Source organism: Euprymna scolopes, chromosome 28 (genome assembly GCF_053919585.1).
Source record: "Euprymna scolopes isolate OS-2025 chromosome 28, ASM5391958v1, whole genome shotgun sequence".
NCBI lineage: Eukaryota > Metazoa > Mollusca > Cephalopoda > Sepiida > Sepiolidae > Euprymna > Euprymna scolopes.
Genome location: NC_136509.1, coordinates 54,067,327 through 54,091,176, shown reverse-complemented (window position 1 = coordinate 54,091,176; position 23,850 = coordinate 54,067,327). Strand labels below are relative to the sequence as shown.

Genomic DNA, 23,850 nt, shown 5'->3' with positions numbered 1-23,850 from the left:
ATAAACCCGCAACAGCACTCGAAAACGAGAACCACAAAATCCTATGGGACATGGACATACAGACGGACAAACCCATCCAAGCAAGAAGACCAGATGTCGTAATAATTAACAAGAAATAGAAATCCTGTCAAATCGTAGACTTTGCTGTCCCAGCTGACCACAGGGTGAGTATGAAAGAAAAGGAGAAACGAAGCAAATGCACAGAACCAGCCAGAGAGTTAAAAGGGATTTGGATGATGAAGAAAATCAAAATAGTACCGATAATAGTAGGAGCACTAGGAACAATTCCGAAAAACTTCGAATAAAGAATGGCAGAAATTGGAATAAGAGGAATAGCTGCAAAAATACAACGCCTAACGATAATGAAAACGGCTTAAATGTTAAGGAAACCCCTTGAATGAGGATAATAACACAAGACAATATAACGAAGAAGCGTTACAGGGAATGAAGAACACCGAAGCTGCAGATCTACAAGTTCTACACCCCCATCATGCACCCCCTCCATTGTTTCATCACCGTTCCCCCAATAGAAAAGTGATACCAAAGAACCGAGAAGATTCAAGGAGGATGGAAAGACTTAGGAGGGAGCACTGGCCATACCTCCGCTGGACAAGCGCGAAGAGAACTGGGATCTTGGGGAGGCTTAGTGCCACTCAAATTCCAGTATAAACCAATCCACTGCCAGCGAGAAATCAATGGTAAGCGGCTGTTGCGATGATGCAAATTTATTTGCAAATGCTATCGAAGGAGGTGGAGAGAGCTGGGCGTCTGAGCAGACTTATTGTCACTCAGCTTCCAGAGAACACCACAGGTCTCCAATCAGATCGTTTGTTGACTTGTGTGACAGGTCGATTGTGAACCAATAATAATAATAATAATAATAATAATAATAATAATAATAATAATAATAATAATAAACAAACAAAACAAAACGCCAGAATCTTCAGCCTGGATAATGGGAGAGATTGGAATCAGAGGGATGACTGGGAAGTTGCAACGGATATCAATATTAAGGAAAACCCTTGAATGCGGAGATTAACACACATGGGTTAAAGGCACAAGTTGAACATACAGAAACTGCTACAGATGTAAAACGCAAAAAGATTATCACATGGAATCATGAAAACTGGAACTATAATTGTAAGTTAATCCCCCAGCGCCCCTGCCTTCCGACCCACCCTTTGTGTGTGTATGTGGGGGGGGAGTATGTCACCATAAACTGGCGCCATATCAAATAAGTGAAGAGGATCAAAAAGGATGGAAAGGCCGAGGAGAGAAAGCACTAGCCAGACTTCCGTTGGATCAGTGCAAAGAGGAATCGGATCGTGGGGAGGCTTATTACTACCCGAATTCCAGTGAAGATCAATGGTCGTTGCAAACGAGAAATCAATGTTAAGCGGCTGTTGCGATAACACAAATTCATCTGCTAAGGTCATCGAAAGAGGTGGAGAGTATTGGAAATTTGGGGAAACTTGTTGTCACCCACACTCCAGATAACATGACAAGTTGTTCTCAAAGACAAATCATTGATGATGGCTTGTGTGACTACTAGAGTGTAAGTAATAAAAACATCTGGAAAAAATTACGATGACTAAGAATTTTTTTACGAAACTTTGGAGATTTCTCGGAAGAGGAAGTGGATTAACATATTTGATCGATAATCTTCTAATTAACGGTAGTTCCGTCATTCAAAAGCGTAATATTTACACATACACACATATAAAAACACACACACCGTTTCTTACAGAGTCTTTAGTGGCTATACACGTGCACATGTATTTTGACCTTTAGATCTCTCCAAGCAACTGACTAAATAATGCCAGTTAAGATTATTTTCCACACACACACACACACACACACACACACACACACACACACACACACACACACACGCGCGCACACGCACGCGCACACATACACACACACACACGCGCGCACACGCACACACACACACACACACACACACACACACACACACACGCACACACACACACAAGGGAAAGGTTATTTGCTCTTAGTATTCCTGGTAAACAAATATGTAAGAGTATAAGAAGGCAATACTATTTTTTACATATGTCACATGACTTAAATACCCGGTTTTCTACGTTGCTATAGACTTCTTACACACACGCGCGCACATACACGCATTAAAGGAATTAATGGAATTCTTATATATACTGAATCTTAAACATTGGTGAGAATCACATACCGTTACCAAAATTGTGTGGAAACGATTCAAAAATGCAATTCGATTGTTTCTGTAAGTTTTATATTAGTAGCTAACACATTGAACTTTATGATCATGATTCATAACATTATACAAATAAAGTTAATTGTTTTCACTATTAAACACATAAAAAAAACTCTTATTTCTGACATGTAAACATGGACCAAACCCCAATTTGGCAATTAGCCAGAAAAATTGGTCAAATGTATAGAAAATCTTGTAAAAAGTTACCCATTAAAAATACAAGCATGGGGCCTTTATACTCGACTAAGTTTTTTAAGTAGCAACTACAGGACTATTCTAGAGAATAACCTTCAGAAATATGCAACTTCTTTAGAACATGGCCGTAAGAACCTAGATTCCAGTAAAGCAACTGGCCCTGATGGCATCCTAATTATAGTGTTAAAAAAGCTTCAACCAGAACTTGCTCCCATACTTACGAAACTATTTAAGCGCTGCCTTAAGGAGAAGTGCTTTCCGACTCCCTGGAAGACCTCATCAGTTTGCCCTGTATTTAAGAATTCAGGTGATAAGTCATCTCCCTCTCAGTACAGACCAATAAGTCTCCTGTGTGTTATGAGTAAGTTGCTGGAATCCATATTAAATAGAGAAATAGTCAACCAGCTCAGCAGGAACAACCTTCTTAGTGACACACAACATGGTTTCCGCTCTGTAAGATCTACCGCAGATGTGCTGACGGTTATATCCCACAGGATTAGTGAATCTCTTGACAAAGGCTTCCTTTCTAGGGCAATTGCTCTTGACATATCAAAGGCCTTCGATAAGGTATGGCATAAGGGTCTACTTCACAAGATTTACAGCTACGGTATAACTGGAAATGTTTTCTCAATCATTAAATCATTTCTCTCTGATAGGCTCATAAGAGTAGTGGTAGATGGACAAAAATCGGAGGCCTGCAATATAAATGCTAGAGTCCCTCAGGGGTCAATCCTGGGCCCAACTCTCTTCCTGATCTACATCAATGACCTCCCTAAACACATACTTAAATCATTCGTTGACATCTATGCTGATGACACGACCATCTACGGCAACACATCAAAGGCTGTAAATGACAAAGTTCTCTCCGATTCTCTCTCCTCTGATATCGAGCGCGTGGTTCAGTGGGGAAAGACGTGGCTGGTTACCTTTAATACATCCAAAACCAAACTCCTATCCTTACATCATCAACGCTCTGATTCCCATCTGGCATCAATTGTAATGGATGGCTCTCGTCTGGGTGAGGCCCCGTGTTTTGACAAGCTTCTGAGTTTGACCTTTACTCCGGATCTGAAATGGAACACGTACATCAAGTCTGTTGCCAAGGTCGCTGGAAAGATGGTGGGATCCTTCTACTGCTCCAGAAGATATCTCACTACTGATGCAATTCTCTATCTATATAAAAGCCAAGTACGTCCAAGGATGGAATACTGTTGAATTATCTGGGCAGGAGCTGCTAAAAACAGCCTATCCTGCCTTGACAGAGTATAAAATAGACTTCGTGGCTTAGTGGGGGATGCCCTTTTCTCTACCCTGCAACCTCTCTCCCACAGAAGAGACGTTGCGAGCCTATCCTTGTTTTATCGTTATTTCCATGGCAGGTGCTCGTCTGAACTCCAATCTCTGGTCCCCCCTCGCCAATCTTTCACGAAAAACACCCGTCTAGCTGAATCCACTGTGAAAAATTTTCCCCACTCTATATCTGTGCCTAAATCAAAAGGTGGATTCCATGAACAAAGCTTCTTTCTTAGAACTGCACGCCTGTGGAACTCTGTTCCGTCTGCCTGCTTCCCACCGGACTACAACTTGGATGTGTTCAAGTCCAACGTTAACAAATTCGTAATGAACCGCCCCCTTAAGTAAACACTTCATCAAATCTCCACACTAACGTAATGTACTTGCAATAACCCTTATCCCTGAGTGGCTTCCGGGCCTTGATAAGTGGTGATCACTGTGTAAAAAAGAAATGGCCGGAATTTTGTGTTTCAACGACACAATGACCCCAAACATACCGCAAAACTTATAAATCTAAATGATAATATTTTGATTTCCGTAGAAGATTGCATAAGATTTTACAATGTGCTTCTAAGAAAGACTGTTTTGACGAAATATCCAGATAATGGTTTGAAAATAATGGTTTGAAAATAATTGTTTGAAAATAATGGTTTGAAAATAATGGTTTGAAAATAATGGTATTAGTATTTCAATTTGTCAAGTCAGTCTTTTTACTTGAATCCAATTGTAAATTTGTGGAATGCTTTGAAAGTTAAAGTTCATAAGCGGAATCCACAAAACATCAATAAAATTAAAAGAATTATACAGGGTGACCCTCCCCCCAAAACGGGCCCCAACTCTAATTAGGCCCCATTTCTTAGTGTTTTTCAGAATGAAATGAAACTTTGGTCATAACTAGTTTATTATATTCAAAACATCACATCAAAACACTAGGGACTTTGGCCTTTTTTTCTCCGTTCTACAGCATATGTTCTAGATAGCCTCCATTTAGCTTTTTTTTTGGGGGGGGGTCACCCTGTATAAGAAAAAATGGGGTAAAGTAACGGTGGATCCGTGTGAAAAACCTGTGATAAACTATAGAAAGCGACTGAAGCAGTGAAACACAATAAAATATTAAATTGATGTATCCAATACTTTTACATGTGATAATTTTGAACTTTGATAAAAATATGGATTCAGCCACAAGTTTTTAGTTTTCCTTCCACACACAACTAAAACAACTTAACAATATATTACTTACCAGATATCAGCCAAATAATGAGGAAGATAAACTAGTTTTAACAGAAAATAACATGTACCCAATACTATATGTGTGTGTGTGTGTTCAAGAGAGAGAGAGAGAGAGAGAGAGAGAGAGAGAGAGAGAGAGAGAGAGAGAGAGAGAGAGAGAGAGAGAGAGAAAGATCCTGAAGTGACATATAAATTTCCGGTTGGTCGTCCATGTCCAATATAGTCCGTCAAAAAACAAAAATTTTTGGGTTTGAAAAAAAAAATGAATAAAGACTTGGTCACTGGAATTTAGCACAACTGATTGATTAAAATAACTTTACTATATTACCATAAATTCTGCGTGTGTATCAACGTGTGTGCAAACGTATATATCGAATGCCGTCCTCATCCCTCGCTCGTCAGACGGAATGAAGCGCCACTTTATGTGACTAATTGTTGTCTTTTTCTGATGCGAAGTAATGTGCACGGGATCTGATGTAAAAAATTCAAAAAAAAAAAAAAAAAAAAAGAAAAGAAGTTTGTCACGCCTCTATCCTCGTGGGGTGGAGGCAAAAAGAATGACTTTTGTATAAACAACTTTCTACGTATGGGCGGAATGCGTAAGTAATTTAACATGTGTACGTAATTGTTTCTTTTCTTTCCCTTTTTTAACGTGTACCTTCGTAAATTAAAACATCTAAATCGTTATATTTGAAGATATCCGTTTTCTTCTCTTTTTTTCGGCTATGGATAGACATGCAGACAGACATGCAGAAAATAAATAAAAACAGGTGCTTGTCGAACATTTCGCTGATATGAAAAAAAAATCTGTATGATGTACATACCCGTGATGAAAAAAAAATATCGTGTTCTAAAAATCATGTAAATTGATTAAATAGTTTTACGTTTAGAAAGAAAAATCATTTAATCTGAGTTTTCCAATGTCACAAATTGCTGTCTAAAATTTCGCAAGTTTGAATTAATGGAACTTCTCTCCCTTGTTCATTCAATCTATTTTCAAAATGGCGGCACGAGGCTGTAACTCGTCGTTAAGCCATAAAATTTGATTTTTTTATTTAACAATAAACTCTTTGTTTTTGTTTTTAATGCAGGGAGATTTCTGGACAAGCACTAAAAACAAAACAAAACAAAACAAAAAACACACACACAATAAAATTCATTTATAGTTCTAAACACATTGAAACTTTGTTCTGGATCCATTTCGTTTCGTATATTTGAGAGGGTAAGGAGTTGTATTACTACGGTGATGCATTAAAAAGACCACAAAGAGAAAGATGACTGTAAAAACTTTCTTTTAAAAGCCATTGAACATTATTTTATATTATTGTTTTTATTCGTTCAATAAATAAATAAATAAGACGAAAAACATTTTTTATTTTTTATTTTAAATATAAATGCTAATATTTTGATTTCCGTAGAAAATTGCATAAGATTTTGCAATGTGCTTCTAAGAAAGACTGTTTTGCACGAAATATCCAGAGAAGGAAACTTACAAATAGCAGACCATTGATGAAACTGAAATCAAACATACTTTCGATAAAAACCGGCAGTTTTTTTTTAAACTGAAGCAAATGATAATATTCCTATATTTGTTGTGGAAAGGATAATAAAAGTTAGGGTTGTGTTGTGAGTGTTTTTTCTTTGAAAAAAAAAAAGGCATTGCACGTAGAAATAAAGAAAAACTAAATAATCTTCAAAAGACGAAACATGTGCCTATAGATGTTAATATTTATATATAATAGATACAGATATTGAACTTTTGGATCGCCACACACACACACACACACACACACACACACACACACACACACACACACACACACAATCTACGCAAAATATGTACTAGGCAACCGCACAATAGTACAAATAAACTTCACAAAATTAAGACGGGCGTAACATTATCTGTTCTTACGCAGTCATTTATTCGGCAAAAGCGCATATATCCCCGGTCATCCGTATCTCGTGATCTAATTACAACTGCCTAAGCTAAAGTAAAAGGAGCGGTCGTTTGCCAAAACAGACCCCCATTCCGACCCCTCACAGATCAAAGAAGAAAAATCGTATTAATCTTTAAGGGACATATCACGGCAATTCAAACAATTTCTGATCTTTATTCCGTGCACGCGTGTGTGACCCGCCAGCCCTAAAACGACCCCGAGTTTTCATCTCATCCGTGGGTTGGTTGATATATGATGAATGGAGGTACGATTGGAACTATCCCCCAAAAGCAACTGTCTTTCTTTCCCAGCTTCGTTGAAATACGCTTTCCTGCTCACTTTCAAAAGCAAATGGAAGTTTTCACAGGAAAGTGTTAATTCAATATTTTTCAGCCCATAAAAATCGATTCAAACCATAAAAAGCAACAAATGAATAAATGCCATAAAAGCAGTGATCAACGAAATCACAGTTCTCCAGAGATTAAACATAGAGAAGCTTGAATGACTTAAGAACGTATGATCACAACACCCTTCTTTAGCTGGTGAAGGCGAAACGAGAACACTTAAAAACTCACCCACGGCATTATCATCCTGTCCATATTTATATATGTACTAACAAGAACAACATACTTACACACTGTCAGATTGGTTATTACTCACACGCACACACATACGTATATATATATCTTCTGTTTTATACAGTGCTAGGTCGAACTATCATCTCAATATCATTGAGGCGTTAGTCATTAATAACTCTCGATCTAGCCTAAAAGATTTTGAAACATCAGTTGGAAATATTTACTGATTTAAAACCACCTGAACAGTGAGAATTATATATATATATATATATATATATATATATATATATATATATATATATATATATATATATATATATATATATATATATATAGATTTTTTTTTCTCTCACTGGTTTTCCAACTGAAACCAATTTCCCTCTTTCCTCATTCGATTCTTAGCTTTTAATTTATCATTCTGACGTTTCCTCTTAGAGGGTCAGACGATAAGGCCTTAAGGAAATTTTAACAATTCCACCTGCCCGTTTTTTTTGTTTCTTTGATCTTTTTATTTAAATTAAATAATGTTTCCTCTGAAATTTCTCCTTCCATTTTGCTGTACCAAGAATGTACTTATATATATATATATATATATATATATATATATATATATATATATATATATATATATATATATATATATACAGCCCAATACTTCACGTTTGATAGTCACAAAACTTCAAATTATATACACGTTTTATTATTTATGTTATTCTTGAGTTTTCATTTATAAAACTGTTGTAAGGACTTATCCATTCACTCGTAATGGACTCCTCTAACTATTATAAAATCCCGAACCTAATGCTCTCGTGGGGAGTTCTCGCGATAACCTTTTATTTCTATTCAATTTATTGTACAATCTATTCTTTTCTGCCTAAATCCGTTGTTCGAGTTTTTCTTTATGATCTTTTCCTATGCCCACAACAGTGGTAATCGAACTAACAACATGATATTCAAAGGATCCACCTCAACAACATCGAACTTTCGACAAAGTATTGAACAAACAAAATATTTTTCCAAAATACTAACAACGAATTAGTGATGGGACGATTAATCAGAATCGGAATCGTTAATCGTAAGAATCGTGTATTTGGGAGGAGGATGTATCGGAATCTGAATCGCATCGATAAAAAATACTTTAGATTTACGATTCTTTCATTACGATTCTCGGTAAAATCCCCTCAAAGCGTACTGAAGTTCTATGAGAAAATAAAGCTGTGTACGCATTACAAATGTTTCTTTTCTGTGTCTTATGTTACACATTAGTACATTATTTGTTTAAATTGTTTCTTTTAAAATTTCCGAGTTGTCAATTTGGTCTCATTTCGTTTTCCGGTATGTTTGATCTGACTGTTTGATCTACAGAACGTCGACCATATTTCATATTCTGCATTAGCTTTTTACACAAGACATACACATTTTAATCATGATTTTCTCTAGTTCTGATGGGTACAGTAAATAAACTTTTAACTCGAAATGACCCCTAATGTACTAATGTATAACATAAGAAACAGAAAAGAAACATTTGTAATGCGTACACAGCTTTATTTTCTCATATAACCTCAATACGCTTTGAAGGGATTTTACCCGATTCTCTTATATTTTTAAGTTGAACTGTTTGTTTGAAGTGAGATTAATGCTGTCAAAAATTTATGATAAAAACGTCATAGAACTTTTCATAACATATTTAATATGATGTACAAGAATTTTATTAACTACTTTAAAGGTAATCTTTATTTATCTTAATGACTTTCGAAATTTCTTTGAATTTTTTCTTTCTTTAATTCTTTGAATTAAAAATTTTTTTTTTTTTACTTTTAGTTTAACTTGCTTTTATATTTCACCATTTCGTTTTTTAGTAATAAATGCTTCTCTACATTAAAACCGACCTTGTGTCTAACTCTGCCCTCGTGGGGAGGCAAGTAAATAGGAAGCAATATGGCGGCTGAAAAAAGTTTTTCGACCACCATAAAAGCATTACAATACATTTAAAGCCTGAAGAATTTCCGCCATGCGCACTTATGTTTTAAACTTAAAAAAGTACTTTAAAATAGTAAAAACATTAAAGCTTTTTTCGTTTTGGAAGGGAGGTTTCAGGCACCCCAATAAGAACCAGCTTTATATTTTTCAATAATTATTTAAAAAAAAATTCCTTATAATCTATTTTTATTTAAAATTAAGAAATTATTTTCTAATATATTGTTTATATGTGTTTACATTTTGTTTTTAAGTAAAATTAAGAAATTAATTTTAAAAAAATATTTTTTATATCCATCTTCATTCAAAAGGGTTACTTTTCGATAGCTTTGCCGGTTGTTAACCTAAATTTTCTGAATGTCAGAACGAGGCTCGTCTGCGGGACCTACTTATCTAAGCTTCACCGATGTTTGTTCTTATGATTTTATCGTTTTTTTTGGGGGGGGGAGTTGCCGGAGTTTATGTAATTATTAACAGGAAATTGGTGAAAGTCAAAATGGAATCCGCACTATTTTAAAATATTATTTTCAAGTTTAATTAAAGTTTTACGATACCCTTTTCTTATTATTGTTTTGTATTCTTTTGTTATTTTTATTTGTTTATTTTTTGTCGGAATTAACAAATAAACAAAATGAAAGCAAAGCAAAACAAAACAAAACAAAAAAAAAATTTGGTGCTTATGCACTTATGTCACCGTTATTTTTTTTAATGGTTTAAAAAAATCAAATCGTTTTCGAAATTCCCTTAATTGTATTTCCACTTTTTCGCTTACCAAATTTTTTCGCTACACAAAAACTTTCGATTATATAATGGTATATTTCAAAACAACAATTCCACAGGAATCGGAATCGTACTTAGTATCGGAATTGTTAATCAACATTTTCCTGGAATCGGAATCGGAAAAAATTTAGGAATCGTCCCAACACTACAACGAATCATTCAGACAGTCGGTACCGCAGAACCGGACGACTAAACGTTGTGTGGACCAGGAAGCAGCTCGGAAAGTTGCGCTGAACTCTACAAGATTTTGAAGGATTGTTTTTAGGAACCATCAACTTGCAGTTCAGCACAACAACTAAAACAAATGGCTACGTGGAAAACAGTAAATTGTTTTTTTTATACATTCACAGTCATATATCCTTTTTTCTTCCCTCTCTTTGAAAGAGAATAACGAACAATACAGAACCTAAAGTCCGATTTGATGCAAATGTGCAATATCAAATGGATTTGCAGCAAAAAAGGAGAGAAAAAAAAAAAAAAAAAAAAAACGAACAAAGACAAGCTGAACAACAGAAAAAAGGAAAAAGATTTCAAACCCTGCTTTTGGAAGAGAAAACAGATTCACTGCAAACTTTAATAAATAAAAAGGAAATCACAGAAACTACCGTAGCGTTCTCACAAAACGCAGCCTGGAACGCTATTGACAATTTCATTCACACACCAGACGAAAGCAAGACTTTCACCTCGTACTTTAGAATGCATGAGAACCTGTATAATATTGATTAATTAGGCGGACTCTAAAAAAGTTCGTTTATTGCTTCGAAAACTGGTATCCACAGAACACAGCAAATTTGTTGATTACATTTTATCGCGAAAATGTGTAACTTCATATTTTCTGGAACCATAAAACATTTAACAGAACTATTCAGTCCCAAAACGTTGTTATTCATAGAAGGTGGAAATACCTGAATTTACCTAAGAATGATGGCTAGGGCTATTTAACATTTACATCAATAGTCAACAAACATTGCGACCATTTAAACTAGCTAAATTGATTGTTGACGATTTCAAAGGCCTTGTATACGTACAAGGATTGGTATCGGCAAAAGACTCTGAAATTAAGCGCAGAGTTTTAATCAAATTAGAAAGTGAACCAAATCTAACACTACAAAAGTTCGCAGAAGACTGACAACGAGTGATTAGAGTTAAAAAGGTTTCAAAGAATATTGAAGAATCCGGCGTCGCGTAATAAGAAAGCTACATGAAAAGTCAAAACACTTACCCATAGAAAATAAAAAAGAAAGGACATTATTCTCCCCTAACACAGAAAAAAATAATTCACTGAAAATTAAAGTAAGTCACCACCAAGTCCATGTTATCGGTGCGTAGTTTTGGATTGAGGTAAAGTCTGTCAATATTGTACAAAAACCTGCCTAACTTGTAACAGAATTGGACATAAACGCTACCTCTCTAGAGCAAAGAACACAATTAAAAGTTGGATAAAACACACGAGTACACGCGAAAAAAAAATATATATGTAAATATGTGCCAGTGAAAATCTTAAATAAAAATGTAAAGTTTTAGTTAGACTCGGGATCGAACTTATCAATCACTAGCAGGGTGACCCAACGTTTTATGGGATTGAATGGTGATCGACGAATGTTTCATACTCACATATTTTTATTGTCATCAAAATCGGTGAAATCGCCTCATTTTTAATCAAATCGATTTGTCCTAGTTGGGGGCCCATCGCGGTGCGCCGGAAGAAATCTCACATGCCTCTTGCAATGATTAATTCACAATCTATTGTAGTCTAGATTGCACTGTAGAGAACCTACTGTTGATTTTATAAAATTATTTTTTATATATGATGGCTGGAATTAAAGTTTAAAATGCAAACGTCAAGTATCACTACTTTAATTTTTTCTTTAAAGAGAAACATTCATTTCGAATGCGCTCCTGTCATATCAAATAACCTACTGTTGATTTTATATATCGTGCCTTTCGGTTTGTGCGGTAACTTCTTAAATGCACTTGTGATGTTAAGCTGTGCAAGATGTTAACTTTGGTCAAATCGCCTGTTCTTTCTTCCATCAGATTAATTCGATTATAGATTATCGATGCTTATCGAAGATGTTCTAATATAAACCTATCTAAGAACACTGCCAGGTACATAAAGTACTTTTGTATGAGATTTCATAAATATCAGACCAGTCGTTTTCGATCCCAATAAGAAACGAACTCACGGACACAGACTAAGTTCCTTTTATATAATAGTAGAGATTAAGTTACATGAAAATTAAATAAACCTACTATTGTCTTGCAAAACAGCCAGAATGGTGAGAACGGTCGAAAATAAATTTTGGATGAAAATGTTACATTTAACGGCACAATTAAGAAATTTAAACTGTTCGTGTTAAAAAAATACTGGAAATGTTTTTGGATAGATTGAATGCAACAATTCAATTTGTGGGATTTGCCTATAAATACTATTTGTCAAAAAAAAAAAAAAAAATGACAACTTTTATGACAGAGAAGGAAAATCTCAAGTCAGAATTAAAAGAAAATTTCCCTGAAGTTTTCTTAGCCTGTCTGAGAAAATGAATAAAAATGTCAGCCAAAGATAGTATGAAACCAGTATTCAAGAAAAAAAAGAAGAAAAACGAAATGTACTGTTCACCTCGTTCAAGAAAATTAACGAGGAGTTTGAAAGACTTGTAAAAACCGGCATCCTATCAAAAGTTGAATTCAATCTACCGTCTATATGAAAAAGAAGTCAAAAGAAATCCGCACTTGAGTCAGCTTTTCCAATGGTTTTAACACAGTACTAAATAACTAGCATTATCCACTCCTAGCTCTGAAAAAAATTTCGCAATTGCATATCATATATATATATATGATATCATATATATATATGATATCATAAATGAGACCAGAGAACAACATCGAGAACATAGGACCAAGGTATTCTCGAATATAGAAGGCTTTCGTTAAAAGTTGAACTTCTTTGTTTACAAAGCCATTCGGCAGAAGTGATGTCAGACAAATTTTAAAGTACGGATGTCTAAGAATGTATATAATCTAGCTTTTTTAAAAGCAAATATAAAAATAGAAGTTTTATTCGAACAGTTTTTGTTTCAACTTTTATAACAAAATTATAACATTTATAATAAAAAAAATATGTTTGTGAACTGTTTTTTTTTTGTAATCAAACATCAAGTGTTGGTATTTTTTCACATCAAACATAAAAAATATAACTATTATAGAAATATTCATGAACAGTTTTTTTTTAAATATATATTATGAACTTTTTTTAATCAAACAAAACAGTCCAGAAAAAAAAAATATTTCTATATTTCTCTCTCTCTCTCTCTCTCTCTCTCTCTCTATATATATATATATATATATATATATATATATATATATATATATATATATATATATATATATATGAAAAACAGTTCATAAATATTTTTAAACAAAATGTCGTTGAAAAAAAAGTTCATAAATATTTTTATAACAATTTTATTTGTATGTTTGATGTAAAAATACCAACACCTCTAATGTTTAATTAAAAATAATGCATAAATATATTTTTATTATAAAGATTATACTTTTGTTATAAAAGTTCAAATTACTCCTATTTGAATAAAACTATTTTTATATTTGCTTTTTAAAATTTTTATTTTTTATTTGCTTTGTAAACACTGAAATTTAGAAAAATAATTCATTATATTCTCTGATCGTTAATTAATAAATACTGTAAATTTCATTAAAATTAATTGATTTTCTGAATTTTGGTGAATTTGTAAGTGAAGGAAGCGGTTAAAATGTTTATACAGCTTGGAGATTCGGCCATTCATTTTGCACGAAATTATACACGTTCGTTTTATATGGCGTATTTTCTTCCGTCACTAACATAATTTTTATAGATAATTTCTATTGATTTTCGTAGTTTTTGCCAATACGCAAAAACGCTATCGTCATCCAAATCCAGGGAACACGCCAGAAATAATTTAAATATTCATAGTATTATCAACATTAGACATTAGACAGACACGAATATAGAAAACAAGTTTAACAATTTCATCTATTCCGATCAAATTTATTTCCTTTAACTTTTTCTCCTACTTTCTTCTTCCTTTTCTTCCTTTTCTTCCGTTCTGCTTTTCTACACACTCCCACCCAATTGTGCATGCATTGCATTCTTGCAACCTTCCTTTCATTATTGTACCACCCAAATGTAAAACATACATTTTCTCTTGCTACTCAATATGTAGTCAATAGGTATCTTGCTCAATAGGTATCAAATAACTCTGTACACGTGATTCATTTACTTACACGACTGCTTCATAAATTTTAAACTACAGGAAAATCACATAATATTCGGCAAACTTCCTAATTGTGAACACCTTTCAATACAAATACACACTTTGGTAAAAGGGACCAGCCTTCCTTAATCTTCAATTTTCATTAATCAGAGTGTGGAATTCCGAAATAAAGTAAAGCACTCCTCAATGAACAACAAGGATGTCTGGCAGAAATTTGCCATGGGCATCTGCGAGACACTTCAGTCGGCAACAAAGGAAGATGTAGACAAACTATTAATATTCATGACGACCAGTATGGCATCAGAAGGACTTGGCTACGTCGGTCACTAAAAGGCAACGAAGTTCTATATAAACCGAAAAACAAGTAAATAAAAGAAATGAGACTGAAACTGAAGAACTCAGTATAAGAGGTCATTTTTGGGGGTTCCTCAAGCGATTATTTTTTGTGGGGAACTCAAAAATATTTGTTGTATAAAGGGGTGGCATTTCGCTTTCTATGAAGAAACATAATTTTCCTAGATTCAAGTCGTGGTACCTATGAGTGTATATGATGCAAAAGTACTTGAAATCTGTGATGTGGGTGGTGTATCATCGACGATCTCCATTGATGTGTCTAAGAATGTACACACACACACACACACACACACATACACACACACACACACACACACACATATATATATATATATATATATATATATATATATATATATATATATATATATACATCGACTCGACGTTGCCGCTATTAAATGTTGATCAACATATGTTTCACACTCCCGTATTTTTATTGTCATCGAAATCGATGAAATCGTCAATTTTTCAATCAAATCGATTGCTCTGGTCTGAGACGCACTCCGTTGCACCGGAAAAAAAATTTGACATGTCTCCTTGCAGTGACTTAGTTCACAGCACATCGTAGCCTACGTTGCATTGTAGAAAACCTACTGTTTATTTTATGAAATTATAATTATATAAAGACTTGAATTAAAGTTTAATATGTGAAAGTCAAGTAGCATGGTTCAATTGTGATCTAAACAGAAACACGCTTACCAAAAAAAAAAAAAAAACTACTGTTGATTTTATATGTCGGAAACTACTGCTTGTGCGGTGATAAAACTTCTCAAATGCATTTTTGATATTAAGCTACATAAGTGTGTTCCTTCTTCAATTGGAATTTTTGATTATAGATTTTCAATGACAATAAAATTATTGGAAGTGTGGAACATTCGTTGATTCTCATTCAATCCCGGGCATTGTCGGATCTCCCTCCTAGTGTGTGTGTGTGTGTGTATCTATCTATCTATCTATCTATCTATATATATATATATATATATATATATATATATATATATATACACGTGTGTGTGTGTGTTAATGTGCTTATATATTTGTATGTACAGGATCACCCCAAACAAATTAACACATGCTTATGAAGTTTGGATTGGAACAGAGCTGCTAGATATAAATAGCCTAAATGCGGGCTATGTTAATTTAGTTTTGTGCAAAAAGAGGGTAAAAATCCTTCGTCCAAATTCAGATAGTTCTGATTTTTATAAAATGTTTAACAGTATGAATTAGACATCGATTGATAAATGTTCCTTAAATTTTAGTTTCTATGAAGTAATTTATAAGAGTGTTAGGTGTCATAACACGAAAGAGTTTCATTTCAAACTTCAAAAATGTCACATTGGCATTGAATTCATAGTACACATCAATTAAGCATGATTTCCTGCATTTTAATCTCTTTTTTGACATATTCTCGAATCAAAATTATTTAATGACTTTTGATCAATTCAGAATAAGGTTTCTAAACATAAATTTCACTCATCATCGTCTATTGATTCTAATCTTCGTGAATCATGAATGTGGTGCAGAACTTAGGTTTTTACTCTTTTAATTTTGTGAAAAATGTAAATTTCTCAATTTCCTTTTTTTAACCATATCTTTTTATTCCAAGGAAAACAAAAAATAATTATCCCCCCCCAAATACTATTCAACTTTTTTTGCCGAGGAACGTACATCTGTCTTTGATGAGTTGTTTAGTGAACTTCAGCTATTCAACGAAACGCGTGTAAAACGTACTTCATAAAATATAAATAAATATGAATTTGATATATCTGGTTTTGGAATGATAACTAACGATATATAGATATATATCGTTACTTATCATTTCAAAACCAGAAATATATTTAATTCATACTCATAGTATTGCGTGCGTGTGTGTGTTTGTGTGTGTGTGTGTGTGTGTGTGTGTGTGTGTTATAAACTGCATCCAAGCAGTTTTGTGATAATGTATTCCACAAATGGGAAGTTTTTAGTAAGAAAATCTATTGATAGAAATTCCATTTAATGTTAAGTAAGTTCGTTTTAGTTGTGGTAGTAGGAGGATTTATTGCCGTGAAATGATGAGCATAGACAACATAAAATATTTGAAATATCACTTTATTGGTTATATTGAAGATTCGCCTTCCTTTGTTTACACAGCTATTTGGCGGAAGTGACGTCCGGCATATTTTTAGCTACGGATGACCAAAGCTGTAAAGAATGAACCTTTTTTTTTTTTGTTAGGAGTTTTATTCAAACAGTCTTTATTTGAACTTAATGGACTTTTTTTTTTTTTTTTTAGATTTATGAACATCATAAAGAAACCGTATCCAATACATGATATTCCCCAAATAATTGTCTTTGTTTATTTGAATGTTTTAACAAATTTTTGCATACATAAAAATAGACTTTTAAGATTTAAAAATTTCTTTGAATAAAAAGTCACATAAGAAAAAATCTCATTTCGAAAAATAAATTTTGCATTTTTTTTTAATTGTAAATTGGTTTATCATTTTAATGTTGAATAAAATTTTCAAAGTGATAAATGGAGAAAAAAAATATCTCAAAAAGAAAAAAAAAGTCGTCTTTTCTTTTATTTTTTAAAAATAAAACTAACTTTAATTTTAAATTTTCAATGTTTGGAAAACAGTCCATAAGATATATTTCATTATAAAAGTTCTATTTTTGTTTGATAAAAAGAATAAAACACTTAATAAATATATAAAAAACAGTCCATTAAGTTTAAATAAAGACTGTTTGAAGAAAACTTCTGGAAAAAAAGATTCATGCTATACGGTTTTGGTCATCCGTAGCTAAAAATATGTCGGACGTCACTTCCGCCAAATGGCTTTGTAAACAAAGGAAGACGATTTTTCAAGATTACCATTTTATTAATTCCACAACAATTTCATTTGGTTGAATCATGAATAGTTCAAAATTATTCCCTTTTTTCTAGGCGATCGTTTCGGGATAAGATTTGTTACCATGACCCCTTTTCTGACCTAAATCAAACCTTCCTATCTATTTAATATATAAGTTAATTAATCTGTAGTTTGCAAATGATGTCATGAGCGATTGGTGTCTGCTGGCAGAAGCCAGCAGACACCAATCGCTCATGACATCATTTGAGAAATTCCGAGGTCGAAGCATTTTCGCCATAAGTTTTTGGTTAAACGTTGACAACTGAAATGAACTATTTGCTCATTTATGAATTCCACTTTTGTCACAATCAATATTTGTATATAATTATTATTACAAAAGTCATACAAACACGACAATAGTAAATAGCCAAACGTTGTCAGCTGGTCAGAGGGCAGGGGCATTTTGTAAGTCAATCTAAATGTTTATTTAGTCAGTACCAATTATCGCAAATCTTTAATCTGCTAATCAAGTGTTTGTGAAATCCACAAAGGAAGGAAAAAACAGGATTAACACTTTGTCCAGATCACACATGAATCTCAAACATAATCCTTCGGTATTAATGGTAAATATACTTTTATAATGTCTATGTATGATACTAGAAAGTCTTAAAATGTCTCTAGTCCCCCCCCCTCCACTTGTATGATTTTTTTTTGCTAAAATATTCCATTTAAAGACGTCTTTTCGGAATTTGCAATGGGATAATTTTATGATAAATTTACATACAGCATCCGTACGTGACGTGTGGCTGAGTCGTTCTTTCACTTATTTTCGTCGATATTATTTGATTTTACTCTTACAATGTATCTAATACTTTATAATCAACTAGCAAGGTTACACGAGACTGCAAGAAGGGGAAAAAACCTTTTGCATAACGTCTTTCTTTTAAAATTACCCCAGTCATCTCTAATCCATGCACATTCATGCACAAGCTATCGAAACTACTTCAATAGAAAAAGAATGAAGCAGTAAAAAAAAACAACAACAAAAAAGGGGGGGGGGGTAATAATCACAAACTGAAAGTTTGACCTAGTTTAAATGTTGATTTTGAACCACTACTAGTAAGAATGAAAAAAGTGATTTTTCTTTTTGATTTGCGATACACTAATTTGGTCCCCTGTTTCCTCAAATAAATCGATACGAAAGTTATTTAAGTTGATTATTATAAATAAAAAAATGGAAATGTTTTTTGATAGATTTAATTTAATTAGATAAAAATAAATAGGCTTTAAAAATTTCGTTTTATTTTACGCGATTGTATTTATCATTATTATTATTATTATTATTATTATTATTATTATTATTATTATTATTATTACTATTACTATTATTATTATTATTATTATTATTATTATTATTATTATTATTATTATTATCATCCGCAAAAATTATTATCATTATTATTATTATTATTATTATTATTATTATTATTATTATTATTATTATTATTATTATTATTATTATAATTATTATTATTATTATTATCATCCGCAAAAATTATTATTATTATTATTATTATTATTATTATTATTATTATTATTATTATTATTATTATCATCCGCAAAAATTATTATTATTATTATTATTATTATTATTATTATTATTATTATTATTATCATCCGCAAAAATTATTATTATTATTATTAGTATTATTATTATTATTATTATTATTATTATTATTATTATTATTATCATCATCCGCAAAAATTATTATTATTATTATTATTATTATTATTATTATTATTATTATTATTATTATTATTATTATTATCATCCGCAAAAATTATTATTATTATTATTATTATTATTATTATTATTATTATTATTATTATTATTATCATCCGCAAAAATTATTATTATTATTATTATTATTATTATTATTATTATTATTATTATCATCCGCAAAAATTATTATTATTATTATTATTATTATTATTATTATTATTATTATTATTATTATTATCATCCGCAAAAATTATTATTATTATTATTATTATTATTATTATTATTATCATCCGCAAAAATTATTATTATTATTATTATTATTATTATTATTATTATTATCATCATCATCCGCAAAAATTATTATTATTATTATTATTATTATTATTATTATTATTATTATTATTATTATTATCATCCGCAAAAATTATTATTATTATTATTATTATTATTATTATTATTATTATTATTATTATTATCATCCGCAAAAATTCCATTGAATGAGAAATATATTTAATCAACAAATATGTTTTGATAAAGCTGATATTTTTCCAGATAGCGCAAAAATCAGTTCTTTGGGCAGATAAACCAATAACACGAAGCAACTATGAGTTTATTAGCATTTCTATGAACATAGTGACCAATCTATTTTAAATATAGGACTGATCCAAATGAGATGAATCAATAAATATTAATAAATACTCAGAAAATAATATCATGCTACATAGTTCAATACAAATAATAAAATCACATTGTAAAAGACAATCCTTAATTTACTCCTCCAGTGCAGCATCTCTTGTAAGACAACGTTCTTTTTTGCCTCGTTTTTTTTACGACTGTTTCCTGACTTTGTCATTCAGTGAAGGACCATTACACGTCGAAATTACAACGAGTTCCTTTCTCACAACATTACAGCAATGATTATATATTATTATAATGATATTCGGAAATAAAGAATAATCCAAGGGAAATCACTCTCATATTCTTGTCAAGAGTTGCCGATTGGGCCTTTCAAAGCCGAATTTCGCGAATTTGACTTTTTTTTAAACAGTTTGGTCTTTAAAATTGTATTTTTTTCTCAAAACGTAACGTATGGACTAACTAAGGAAAGAACAAGCAGAATGTTATGAAGATTACTAGCAGGCCGCCAGGCCTTACCCGGTCGTAAAATACACTTTTTTTTTTAACTTATCAAGGCCCAGAGGTCACTCGAGGATAAAAGTTAAACATGATATTTTAATTTATACAGATTTCGTATTTTTTTTTATTACAGTGCCAATTTTATATCGATTATTATATTGAATTCAATAAACAGTAGTAACTTCAAAAGTAAAAAAAAAAAAAATGATTTGCGCGCCCTCAGCTTAAATCGAAACCAAAACATTTAGCTCCCCAGCCTTATTCGTTACCATCTGTACTTTGTCCTTACGAATATATAAGCTTAAAAAATACCGTAAAAGTGATTTTTCTTTTTGATCTGCGATATACAGTATACACTAATTTGGTCCTTTTTTCCTCAAATTCATGCACATTATGTATGCATTAGGAGAACTACCTAAAGAAGAGAAGAGAATGAGTTGGCCGAAACGTAGTAAAACAACAACTATCAAGACGAACATAACACACACACACACACACACACACACACACACACACACACACGCACACACACACACACACACAATTATTACCCAAATCATGAAGTCTCATTTCAAAAATAAAAATAAAATAATATATAATACTTCGTGAAGTTTTGAAATTTGGAAGTTTAAATGCTTAAAAATTTAAATGTTAACAATTGGGATCTATTCATACCCAATCGTTTGAAAAATCGAGACAAAAGGCAACATTACCGCAACAACAATTAGTTATGGTTCATAAACAATTTGGTTCAATTGCTAATTTAATACGTTAATAATTAAATTTTATTTTCAAAATCCTATCAGGAAATATAATTTGGTAAAACAAATAAACAAGTAAACAAACGGCATATTAGCGAAACAAAAAATGAGTGGCTTCCGGACGACGCCGGTAGGTACAGGCAGTTGTAAATAAATGTTGTATATGTTGCCTATGAATAAAATAAGAATAATTTAAATGTTTTTACTCTCTCTCTCTCTCTCTCTCTCTCTCTTTCTCTCTCTCTCTCCCCCCCTCTCTCTCTCTCTCTCTCTTTCCGAAACACATTATTCATGCACTTTATTTATGCATTAATATAATAGCATTAATTGAAATTTATTCCTAATAAAATTATTTTATAGGCCCATTTCATTAAGTCAGTAATCTACTGCCTGTTCCAGCTCTTTCTTCTACCCCCCCCTCCACAACATCGAATTATGGTTTCAAACACGCACTTGCTCGTGCAAGCAAACACGCACACATACAGATAGGCTCACAAACACACACATACACGTACGCTTAACTATTCGGACGGCAGTAACGAACTTCAAACCCTCTACACACACACACACACACACACACACACACACACACACACACACACACACACACACACACACACACACACATACACACACACACACTCCCGTGGGCACTATAAACGGGGAAAATACTTATCCCTGAAATAAGTGTGTGCTCGTACGAGTCTGTGTGGCCTTCTTAGAGCGGATTTTAAGAGAGAGAGAGAGAGAGAGAGAGAGAGAGAGAGAGAGAGAGAGAGAGAGAGAGAGAGAGAGAATGAATGTATATGGAGATAATTATAACGTTAAACTTAAACTCTCCAAAAGTTACGAAGAGAAAAGCTGCAAAAACAAAGAAAAGAAATGGATCTTTGGATTTGATAAATATGTAAAAATATCTTATAAAGAAATAAAGAAATAAAATAATAAACAAATGCATGAAAAAAATGAAGTTTCTTTTTTCCTTAATTCAATTTGGGGTATTTTTTACGACGTGCCCCAGCGTAGTATAAACACTCCAAGCACCCCATGTCAAGAACGGCTTTCGGAATAAACACCCCCAACGTCCCCATGTTAAGAACGGCTTTCGAGGTTGGGTTGTATGTTTATTCCGAAAGCCGTTCTTAACATAGGGAGGTTGAGGGTGGTGTTATTCCGAAAACCGTTCCTGATGGGGTGCTTCTGCTTCTTCTGCTTGGGGGTGTTTATAATCCGCTGGTGGGGCAGGGGCACGTCGTAAAAATTTACCCAATTTTGTTGCATGAATGGATGGAATGTTTCACCTTACTTTCCATTTATTTTCTCCCCCACGAGAGCAGAATTAAACATAGAGTTATGAAGTCGAAATTTTCTGTGGGGAGAACATCAAGCTCCACATAAAGGGCACATTGGATTGCGACCGAAAAAAAAAAATGCCTCGGCCGAAAAGGATTTCAAACACTAAAAAAAAAAAAAAAAAAAAAATGAGAGACAGCTTCATTCTTTCTTTTGTGAAATAATCTGAGGTACGAACGTGCAATGTTTTTTTTTTTTTTTTTTTTAATCTAAAACCTTTTTCTCAGTTTATTTTGGAGATTAACGGTTGGATTAAGAGCCAACAACAAACAGTCGAGATGGGAAGTTTAGCGTTTGTTGTCTTGTGGTAGTCAGTATAAGTAGATAAATACATTCAATTTGTATGATTTTTCTGGTTGATTAGTCATTTAAAAATCAGTTGTGATGATTATCTACACGCTGTTATTGAATATCAGCTGAAATAAGATGGACGCTGGTTACTTACCCGCTGCAAAAAAGTGCGTAAAGCCGTAAAACCAACCCAGCTGACGATCTCCTCCTTGTTTGGTCGAGGAGAGGCAGAGATAGTCTACTTGTTGTTGTTGTTGTTGTTGTTGGTTTAGGGACACGGGGGTGCTGAGGTTTCACCCCCAGAAAATCTTTACAAGGGAATTTCCTTATTGCACGAATCTTTAGCAGCAGCAGCAGCAGCAGCGTCAACGGAGACCTGAAGGGGTGCAGGGGGGTTGAAGTGGAGGGTAAGTAAGGAGAGTAGTTGTGAAGGCCGGCCGGGTAGGGGAAAAGGAAGCATTGGTGTGAACTTAGAGGGGGTTAGGGACGGTTGGGTGTATGGGGCTAGTTGGGAAAGCCTTTGCACCTGGTACCTCACTATCACATATACACGTTCGTTGTGTTACCCCCCCACACACACACGCTCTCTACCGCTCGCTTTCTTTCTCTCTTTCTGCCCCCTCTCTTTCATTCTCTTTCTCTTAACGTCTAAAAATACACTTATCGTTTTACATTACAAACAGCAACTGTTGCAAGGAAGAAGAAGAAAACAAAGGAAATGAAGAAACAGAGAAAAAGAAGAAGAAAAAAGAAAGCAAATGAGAGGAGATAAATAAGGGAAGATAGAGGAAGTGAAGAAGAAGAAGAAGAAGAAGAAGAAAAAGA

At 32.9% G+C, this 23,850-nt stretch overlaps 1 protein-coding gene across 1 annotated transcript in view; it reads right to left on the bottom strand.

Annotated features, from left to right (window-relative positions):
• The window catches only part of LOC145249631 (uncharacterized), a 256,817-nt gene extending 233,464 nt beyond the window's left edge, over positions 1-23,353 (bottom strand). Inside the window, exon 1 of the mRNA XM_080111378.1 lies at positions 23,180-23,353. The gene's annotated coding sequence lies outside the window, so the exon portion shown is untranslated. The remainder of the gene's footprint in view (positions 1-23,179) is intronic.
• Between the last annotated feature and the right edge of the window lie 497 nt (positions 23,354-23,850).